Source organism: Felis catus, chromosome C2, assembly GCF_018350175.1.
Source record: "Felis catus isolate Fca126 chromosome C2, F.catus_Fca126_mat1.0, whole genome shotgun sequence".
Taxonomy (NCBI): domain Eukaryota; kingdom Metazoa; phylum Chordata; class Mammalia; order Carnivora; family Felidae; genus Felis; species Felis catus.
The window spans coordinates 6,076,670-6,085,445 of NC_058376.1; the positions used below are offsets into that span (position 1 = coordinate 6,076,670).

Below are 8,776 nucleotides of genomic sequence, written 5' to 3' on the forward strand. Positions count from 1 at the left end.
TTTGTCCAGTGAGATTGGGTGACTCAGTAATCCTGTGAATGCTCGCCCTTAAATTGGAACACACAAAAAAGAAGACTGTAAATTATACTAATTCTAAAAATCCACGAATGATTATTCTCCCACCATATTTTTTTTCTTGAATAAAATGAAACTGTATGGGGCGCCTGGGTGGCTCAGTCGGTTGAGCGGCCAACTTTGGCTCAGGTCATGATCTCGCGGTCCGTGAGTTCGAGCCCCGCGTCAGGCTCTGTGTGGATAGCTCAGAGCCTGGAGCCTGTTTCAGATTCTGTGTCTCCCTCTCTCTGACCCTTCCACATTCATGCTCTGTCTCTCTCTGTCTCAAAAATAAATAAACGTTAAAAAAATTAAAAAAAAAATGAAACTGTATTTCTACTTTCATAATTCAGGCTAAAATTAGCTGGAACATTCTTTGTATGCTACAAAAGCAGAGATCCATTTTCTTATTTGCTTACAATGTATCTTTATTATCTAGAACAGTAGCAGGGATAGAGAAGTTCTCAATGGAGAATGAATGAATGAATGAATGTGTGCCAGGGGTTATTATAAAGAAAATAAGTCCATGAACCTCTGTAGTCGGGCTGAAACTTCCTGGAAGTTGGAATGATGTGGCCTGATTGAAAACAAAAGCACATATTTATTTACATTTAGAAAAAGGTATTCACAGCAACAGAGACTATCAACTGTATGTCATGTCTTAAATGAAAGAAATGCTATTCTTGGGAAGAAAAGGTCAACTAGAATAAAGAGCTCAAATATCACCAGCTCCATTTTTGCTAATTCAACTCTCAATACGAAGATAAAGGGTTTTAATTTCCCTTCTAGTGGAGTGAAAAGCACATTCAAGGGGGATTTTAAGACCTGGCGCTCAGGAGACAGCACACACCAAGCAACACATTGGCCAAGGATAAAAATATTTTTCCAGGCCAGTGCATCAAGGAAAACATTAAATAATTTATTTTTCACTTCTATTAATAAATAAGGCACACACAAAAAAAAATCCATCAGCAAAACAGAAGAGGAAAAGAAGCATTTCAAACACTGAGTCCTATTTGCCTTTCTAACACAAAGAAAATTTCACATGACAACCCTATACGTGTATTGTTTTAGTACAAAAGAAATTCATGATGAAAATCAATCACACCAACATTACAGGGATATACACAATAACTTCCCAGTGGTGGCTGAGATAGAAGATGCCTCTTAAATGCCCATGGTCAGCACCGGTGCTGTCTGGTATTGATTACTGAAGCACAGTGTCTACAACAAAATGAATATCTAGATTTATCATGAAAACAGAAAGTTCTTCATGAGAAAGGATTGTTCGTTATAATGACATCTCCCCCCGTCCAAATCTGTCTCTTTTTAAGAAAAGTGGCCTCGCCCCATCTTCCCACCTCTCAGAAGTTAAGTTTTCTCCAAAACCATCTGGAATCAGTCAATGCAAGTTAAGCACAGCGAAAGTCCACACGGCAAATCTGCAGAGGAACCGGGTAGATTTCTTAGCCAACAGGCCAGGAGCCAGTAGTCGGGATCACATCCCCGGGAGCCAGGCCGCTGGGCGGCTTCCTACTTACCAACTCAGGTTCTTTGACTGAGCTAACTCTGGATCACAAGCAAAATGTGAGGGAACAGCAGCCAGCTCAAAGAACGGGCAGATCTGAGAACTGGGTTTGCAAGCAAGACCAGAACCTGGTGTCTACGCAGCAGGACGTCTCTATGCTCTGGTTCAGGTCCCATCAGTGGAGTGAACATGCTCCACCACCCTTTTCCATCCATGGATGGGAAACTGAATTCCCAATCCACGAAAACAAAATGAACGTTGGCTTTGCAAATGGTCGACTTTGTAGGAAGAGGGTAGGAAATGTTGCCTCTTGCGTCTTCACATAAGCATTGAGGGGAACTCCCTGTTATCTCCATCTTTTGATGCCATGGTACCCCTAGCAGTGGGAAGCGTTCCCCTACATATGTGATGATCCCCTTCAAGACTGAAGTCCCAGGAGAAGTCTGCTTGGCCAAGTCTGGGTCACGCACCTACCCTTGGCTGTGGCTGGCAGAACACCTTCACTGGCAGACCCATAGAGGCCACCCACGTGGAGGAGAAGTATTTTTCCAAAAGGAGGTTCCATGTTTTTAAGAAGGATGCTGGACTGTCAGAACATCAGCAAACATCAGCACAGTTCACTGTGCTGAACTGAGAAAACCACTTTCTCTTTCTGCCCGGAGGCCTGCCTGCCCATAGAGCAGACATTGGAGCCTCTTGGAAATGTTTCATAGACATGTCCACCTCTCACACATTCTTCCCCAATGGAAGGTGAGAGGTTTGGGGAGAGAGAGAGAGAGAAAGACACAGCCTTCTTGGCCCTGTTCCATCAGAACACACTTTCAGGCTGGCCTGGTCCCAGGCACCTGGGTGCTCTGCACATTCCTGTCCTCCCTGTGGTGAGCAACCCTGGATCTGGCTCAGGCCTGGACTGGGGTCTTTAAACTCTTGGGAAGTTGGTTCTGGACTAATGAGGCAGAGCAGGCTCCTTACTGAGACTGGCTGGGTGCACACTGCCCTGCATCTCTCTTTCCCCAGGCGAGCTTGGAGTGGATGATAGAGTGAGCTCCCCACATTTTATGGGTTGAACTGTGTTTCCCCCCACACTCATATCTGGAACTCCTAATCCCCAGTAGCTCAGAACGTGACCTTGTTTGGAATGGGGTCATTGCAAATGTAATTAGTTAAGATAAGGTCATTAGGATGGGACCTAGTCTTATATAACTGGTGTTACATTATTTAAAAAAAAAAAAAAAAAAGAAAGAAAAGAAAGAGAAATTGGACACAGAGACACACACACAGGAAGTATACCACATGAAGATGTAGGCAGAAATCGGGGTGATGCTTCTGCAAGCCAAGGAGCCCCAAAGATTGCCAGAAAACCACCAGAAGCCAGGAGGAAGGCCTGGAACGGGTGATCCCTCCCCGCCAGAACTGTGAGACAATATCTTACCCTTTGTTTAAGCTACCTGGCTAGTGGTGCTTTGTCACAGCAGCCATAGGCACTGACGCACACGTGTGGATTCCTTGGCCTTGGGTAAGAGCTGTCACAGTGAGGAAGGCCAAAGGGGAACATGAAATTGCCTTCAGGCCAAGATAGTAAATCAAAAGCAGTATTTCCCAGGAGAAATGACAGACTCGTAAAGATCACCGCAGGGGGTGATGAACTCCATTAGCTCCCCCATTTCATTCACTATCTGGACCCCTTCCAATCATAGAGATTCGGGGAAACAAACATGAACTACTGCAAACCCAACCACACGGTAGTCTGAAGACAGCTGTTGTGCCAGATGTGGTCTCTTTTCTAGAGCCAGCTAGCGTTGATGTGGTCCACAGCCATTGATTTGATGAATGCATTATTTTCCATCTTTATCAGGAAGGAGGATTAGAAGCAGTTTATATTCACATGGGATGGATAACAGTATTTATTTATAGCCCTGCCCTGGAGCTATATTAATTCTCCTGCCCTCTACTATAATATAATCTCAAAAGACCTGGACCATCTGGACATTCCTCAGAACATCACATTGGTCCACTATATAGATGACACGTTGAGTAGACTGAATGAACAAAGGTGGCAGGGATGTTGGAGGTCTTTGTAAGACATACGTATTCCAGAAGGTGGGAGAAAATGCTATATAGATTGAGGAACCTAGGGCATCAGTGAATTAAGAGCTCAGCTTGCTGAACTTCCCCTCTAAAGAAAAAGATGAATTATTGTATCTTAAACCTCCCACCTCTAAGAAGGAAGCAGGCCTGGAAGACCTCTCTGGGTTCCGGACGTAGCATATTCCAAACTTTGGATATTGCCCAACACGTTTACTATGTGACGTGGAAGGTGCCGGCTCTCAGTGAAGCCTAGAGAAGGACAGGGCACGGCAGCGGGTCCAGGCTGTGATGCCAATGTGCCCATACGCCTGGTAGACCCTATATATCTGTGGTGGGAAAACACATCATGTGCCGTTTAGGACAAGCCCCAGCAGGACAATCAGTGTAGACCCTTAGGATCCTAGAGCAAGATCATGCCAACTGCAACAGAGAAATATACACCATGCAAGGAAGAGCTTTCTTCCTGATATCACGTCCTGATAGAGACTGAAGACATGGCCACGGACACCATAACTGCCCATCGCGACCTGGGTTCTGTCAAGACCCACAGACTCACAGGGTCAGGCAAGCAGTCAACAAATAATTCTCATGATAGAGGCAGAACCTGGAGATGAGGCACCAGCACAGCCAGAAGGCAGGTGGCCTGGACCCCCACATCACTTACCACTGTCACTTTAGCATCTCTCCTTCATCCACACCTGTACCCACATGGGTGAGGTTTGTCCCTTATTAGCTACAAAAGGAAGAGATGAAAAGGCTAAGTTTGGTTCAAAGAGGGGGTCCTCTTGCTACGGGGTAGTACCTGGAAATGGTCTGTTGCTTCATTATAGCCCCAGAGTACCCAGGGGTGGCCCCAGAAGACATGGTGAGAGAATTCCTCCCAATGGGAAGAGTTTCAAGCAGCACATCTGTCATCTGACAGAGGAGGTAGCCTGAGGTCAGAATGTACGTGGACTTGTGGGTAGTGGTGAATGGCTTGGCTCATTTTTCAATGGCCTGAAGGAAGAAAGATTTGAAGATTAGAAATTCAGAAGTCTAGATGGTCCTATGGGAAGGGGCATTAAGTGTAAAGATCTTTGTGTTCTATGTTAGCATCAACCAGATCTTCTCCCATGGAAGAGACACCAGCCAAGAAAGTACAGAGAATGACTTGGCCAACTGAGATCAGCCCTCTTCATTCATTGACCACACCAGTTCTTATATAATGGAATCCTGAAAAGAGAAGGTGTGGTGGCAGGGAAGGAGGCTGTGATGTGCCCACCAGCGGGGCCTCCAACTCACCAATGCTGATCTAACCACAGCTACTGCTGGATGTCCAACCCACAAGCAACAGAGACCAACCCTGAACTCTCAATATGGTATCATCACTCACAGATCAATTAGCCAACCTGGAAAGGAATGATTCACCTTAATGGGTATTGACTCATCCCATACAGGTATGGATTTGCCTTTCCTGTCCATAGGGCTTTATGCAGCATCACTAGCTAAAAGTTCACAGAGTATTTGATCCATCGATATGAATCCTACATAATATTTCATTGGACCGAGGAACCCATTTTACAGCAAAGAAAGTTTGACAGTGGGCAAATGACCATGAATTCACTGGTCCTAGCACATATGAATCCACCCTGAAGTCTCTTGCCCAATAGCCCAATGGAACAACCCTTTGAAGGCACAGGTAATGTGTCAGCTTGGAGATAATAGACTGCAAGGGTGGGCACTCCCTCCAGGATTCAGTATTCCAGCTAAATCAACAACCAAGGCATGATAGTATGTCCCCAGCAGGTATTACCTAAAAACATGGGCATGAGGGGCAGAAGTGACATCAGCCCTACTTACACTCACTTCCAATGACTCCCCTGGGGAACTGTGCTTCCCATCACTGCAACTCTGGACTCTTCAGGAAGAGGTCCTCCTTCCCAGAGGGACCCTTTCCATTAAGGGACACAGCATGAGACTCATTAAACATTAAGCTATGACTGTTTCCTTGGTATTTCAGGTTTTTTGTGCCATATGGCCAGCAGGCAAAGAAAGGCATCACCATTCTGGCAAGAGTAATTGACCCTGATCACAAAAAAGAGGCTGATGTTACATGCAGAGAAAAGGAAGAACACTTTGTCACTCACATGACCCTCTGGGGTGCCTATTGGTACTCCCTTGTCCAATTTTGATAGTAAATGGACAGGTGCAGCAGCCATGGATTAAGGGGAGCTTATTAGGGGCTAAAAACCCTCCAGAGCTGAGAGCTGGGTCACCACCACTCTAGACCACGTCAGCCTGAACCTAGAGGTGCTAACAGAGGGTGAGGAGAGAGAATCAAGACTGTAGTAGAGAGAGAGGTAACCAGTATTATCATGTCCCAATCTTGCCTCAGCATGGGGATAGAAGTTTATCCTAACAACCCTCCTGTTGTAGGTTTCTTCAAGCAGAGACCAACCAGAATCCTGGAAGAGCTTCTCTCAGCTGGAGTGAGCTTATTACTTAGTGCAAATTGATCCAAATGGGTGTTGGCCACTGCCCACCCTCAGTTTATTTAGGCTTCCGCTATTGATGGACATTTAAAACCTGTTGTTGTGGGGTTTTTTCCATTAAAAATAGAGCTTTGGGGGCACATTATTGTACACGCCTCTGTGCACAAGTGATATCCTACCAGGAAGACACCAAGAGGCAGGATTGCAGGAACAAAATGTTTGTCCAGTCTAACTTTCACGGAGCCACTCACTTGACTCTGCTGTGACCCCTGCCCTTCCTCTTCCCACCCCACTGAAGCCGCACCTGCTGAAGTCGCCAGTGACCGCCTGGTCATCACCCACCCTGTCTTCTAGTATCCCATGGCGGGGAGGAAGCCATCTCCTTCCCAAAGCTTTTCCTTGATTTCCAGCATCCTGCAGCCTCTTGGTTCCTCTACCTCCCTGCTACTTTCTCTCATAATCTTTCATCTAGTGGTTCTCAGACATTACTAAGCAGAGAATCACCTAGAGAGCCGAGGAAATGCAGGACCCGGGTGTCTACCCTGTGGGAAGTGCAATTTGGTCGATCTTAGTGGGGATAGGGAACATGCGTTTCCACAAGTCCCTGGAGTTGTCGTGCACACCAAGTGATCCCGGCGCAGGAAAGCCACAGAGGACACTGGGCTGGTTTGTGGGGTCCTGGGCAGAATACAGTAGGTGATTCACTGGAGCTAACTAGTCCCGCACCGAGCCCCATGCCCTGCGCTCCGCTTACTTAGCCTCTAGAACACAGCGCTGCGAGCGAGGGTGTCACTCCCCTGTAGAGAGCCGCGTGAATCATCTGTACAAGGATAACAGAAGAGACACTACCACCCTGAGCAAAGCTGAAGGTCCCGTCGTTACCCTATCAAATTCAGAGGCTCACGCCGGAGCCCCCCCAGACAGGTTCGAGTGCCAAAAGACTGATATTCTCCTGGCTTTACTGCATTTTGCATGTGAAGCTGCACGAAAGAATCTCTTCAAGAGTGTTCACCAGCTTTCATAAGCTCCCTGACGCTCAGTTTGAAATAAGTCGGATGATCTCATTTACAATTGCAGTAAAACTGTAATAATGATCCGAGAACTGATTATCTTTGTGGCACTTAGGCCACATGAGTCTGAAAACACCCTTAGTGACAATATGGCAAGGAAGCATCACCTTGATTTATATATTTATTTTTTATTTTTTTATTTTTTTATTTTTTCAACGTTTATTTATTTTTGGGGGGACAGAGAGAGACAGAGCATGAACGGGGGAGGGGCAGAGAGAGAGGGAGACACAGAATCGGAAACAGGCTCCAGGCTCCGAGCCATCAGCCCAGAGCCTGACGCAGGGCTCGAACTCCCGGACCGCGAGATCGTGACCTGGCTGAAGTCGGACGCTTAACTGACTGCGCCACCCAGGCGCCCCAATATATTTATTTTTTAAATCAACTTGGGATGCCTGTCTGGCTCAGTTGGTTAGGCATCTGACTTCAGCTCGGGTGATCTCACAGTTAGGGAGTTCGAGCCCCACGTCAGGCTCCGTGCTACAGGTCAGAGCCTGGAGCCTGCTTGGGATTCTGTGTCTCCCTCTCTCTGCCCCTCCCCTTCTCTCTTTCTCTCTCTGTCTCTCAAAACAAATAAACGTTAAAAAATAATTCATATATAGGGGAGGAGCCAAGATGGCGGAACAGCATGGAAGTTTTTTGTGTGTCTCGTGTCCATGAAATACAGCCAGACCAACACTAAACCATCCCACACACCTAGAAAACCGATCGGAGGATTCACACAACAATCTGCACAAACTGAACCACAGAATTCAGCAGGTACGCGGCGCGGAGAGGTGACCTTGGGGAGCGAGAAGGCACAGGCAGCGAGGTGCTTTTGCAAGCGGAGAGAGGACAGAGACCGCGGAGGTGGGGTGAGAATACGGGAAAAGCACCCCTCCGCAAAAGCAGCTGGAGAGAAAGTGGAAAATTGGAAACGGCCGCAGGGACTAAACTAAAAAGGGAGAAAGGAGAAGGGAGAGGGTTTAAATTCCATTAAGACTGTGAACGAGGGGAGCGCAAAGGCTGCAACCCCGCAGCGCCCTACCTGGCGGTGCTCTGGTGGGAAGGGCGAATCCCCAGGAGCAGAGTGGAGTCCGGGAGGTTCTCGGGCCACACGGGGAAAAGCGGTTCCACTGCTGGAAGGACATTTGGTGGAGACCGTTGAAGCCACCTGGTCCCGGCAGACCCCAGAAAACGGCCACATTCGCTGGTGCTGGAACAAGGTCATTAAGGGTGAAGCCTGGTGCCAGACGTGTGTTGTGATATTCCACAATCCCTGAAACGCTGCGGCTACGCTGTCTCGCGAACGTTTTCTGGGACGAGCAGGCACAGGCGTTCCTGGCTGCAGCCGACATTCGGCCGTTGCTCGCTTGGCCATGGCTCGGTGAGACCCTCCCGCAGACGGGCGGAGCGGGTCAAAGCCATGGTCCTTTGGAAGTAAGGGGCTGGGGAAAAGAGCCGCATCTGGGACAAAACCCGTGAGAGAGGTATTGTCTGGGGCCTGGTCACAGAGAGTGGAAAAGGGGGGAGTGGACGAGAGCTGAAGACAGAGGACGGGGGCGCGATTGCTGGTGGGGAGAACAGAC

General features: G+C 47.6%; 1 long non-coding RNA gene across 1 annotated transcript; it reads right to left on the bottom strand.

Moving 5' to 3' along the window:
- Window positions 1–461: 461 nt before the first annotated feature.
- Window positions 462–8,298, bottom strand: LOC123379856. The gene is made up of 2 exons (XR_006584781.1): window positions 8,236–8,298; window positions 462–631 (listed from the first exon to the last, which is right to left on the bottom strand). It is a non-coding gene; the product is annotated as an uncharacterized LOC123379856 (long non-coding RNA).
- Window positions 8,299–8,776: the final 478 nt, after the last annotated feature.